This window comes from Heterodontus francisci, unplaced genomic scaffold, assembly GCF_036365525.1.
Source record: "Heterodontus francisci isolate sHetFra1 unplaced genomic scaffold, sHetFra1.hap1 HAP1_SCAFFOLD_43, whole genome shotgun sequence".
NCBI lineage: Eukaryota > Metazoa > Chordata > Chondrichthyes > Heterodontiformes > Heterodontidae > Heterodontus > Heterodontus francisci.
The window spans coordinates 10,166,119-10,168,030 of NW_027141852.1; positions in this window are offsets into that span (position 1 = coordinate 10,166,119).

Below are 1,912 nucleotides of genomic sequence, written 5' to 3' on the forward strand. Positions count from 1 at the left end.
GCAGGGACTGCTGGGAAAGCAGAAACCTATATATTTGGGCTGTGTAAATTCTCTTACCTTTTCGTTGTGCAGCTTTTCCAGGAGCACAGGCATTGCGAGCGAAGAGTGAGCAGCTGGGAAGTCAATTTCATCGGGAGTTTCGGTGGAGCAGGGACTGCTGGGTAAGTAGAAACCTATATATTTGGGCTGTGTAAATTCTCTTACCTTTTCGTTGTGCAGCTTTTCCAGGAGCACAGGCATTGCGAGCGAAGAGTGAACAGCTGGGAAGTCAATTTCATCGGGAGTTTCGGTGGAGCAGGGACTGCTGGATAAGTAGAAACCTATATATTTGGGCTGTGTAAATTCTCTTACCTTTTCGTTGTGCAGCTTTTCCAGGAGCACAGGCATTGCGAGCGAAGAGTGAACAGCTGGGAAGTCAATTTCATCGGGAGTTTCGGTGGAGCAGGGACTGCTGGGTAAGTAGAAACCTATATATTTGGGCTGTGTAAATTCTCTTACCTTTTCGTTGTGCAGCTTTTCCAGGAGCACAGGCATTGCGAGCGAGGAGTGAACAGCTGGGAAGTCAATTTCATCGGGAGTTTCGGTGGAGCAGGGACTGCTGGGTAAGTAGAAACCTATATATTTGGGCTGTGTAAATTCTCTTACCTTTTCGTTGTGCAGCTTTTCCAGGAGCACAGGCATTGCGAGCGAAGAGTGAACAGCTGGGAAGTCAATTTCATCGGGAGTTTCGGTGGAGCAGGGACTGCTGGGTAAGTAGAAACCTATATATTTGGGCTGTGTAAATTCTCTTACCTTTTCGTTGTGCAGCTTTTCCAGGAGCACAGGCATTGCGAGCGAAGAGTGAACAGCTGGGAAGTCAATTTCATCGGGAGTTTCGGTGGAGCAGGGACTGCTGGGTAAGTAGAAACCTATATATTTGGGCTGTGTAAATTCTCTTACCTTTTCGTTGTGCAGCTTTTCCAGGAGCACAGGCATTGCGAGCGAGGAGTGAACAGCTGGGAAGTCAATTTCATCGGGAGTTTCGGTGGAGCAGGGACTGCTGGGTAAGTAGAAACCTATATATTTGGGCTGTGTAAATTCTCTTACCTTTTCGTTGTGCAGCTTTTCCAGGAGCACAGGCATTGCGAGCGAAGAGTGAACAGCTGGGAAGTCAATTTCATCGGGAGTTTCGGTGGAGCAGGGACTGCTGGGTAAGTAGAAACCTATATATTTGGGCTGTGTAAATTCTCTTACCTTTTCGTTGTGTAGCATTTCCAGGAGCACAGGCATTGCGAGCGAAGAGTGAACAGCTGGGAAGTCAATTTCATCGGGAGTTTCGGTGGAGCAGGGACTGCTGGGTAAGTAGAAACCTATATATTTGGGCTGTGTAAATTCTCTTACCTTTTCGTTGTGCTGCTTTTCCAGGAGCACAGGCATTGCGAGCGAGGAGTGAACAGCTGGGAAGTCAATTTCATTGGGGGTTTCGGTGGAGCAGGGACTGCTGGGTAAGTAGAAACCTATATATTTGGGCTGTGTAAATTCTCTTACGTTTTCGTTGTGCAGCTTTTCCAGGAGCACAGGCATTGCGAGCGAAGAGTGAACAGCTGGGTAGTCAATTTCATCGGGAGTTTCGGTGGAGCAGGGACTGCTGGGTAAGTAGAAACCTATATATTTGGGCTGTGTAAATTCTCTTACCTTTTCGTTGTGCAGCTTTTCCAGGAGCACAGGCATTGCGAGCGAAGAGTGAACAGCTGGGAAGTCAATTTCATCGGGAGTTTCGGTGGAGCAGGGACTGCTGGGTAAGTAGAATCCTATATATTTGGGCTGTGTAAATTCTCTTACCTTTTCGTTGTGCAGCTTTTCCAGGAGCACAGGCTCTGCGAGCGAGGAGTGAACAGCTGGGAAGTCAATTTCATCGGGAGTTTCGGTGGAG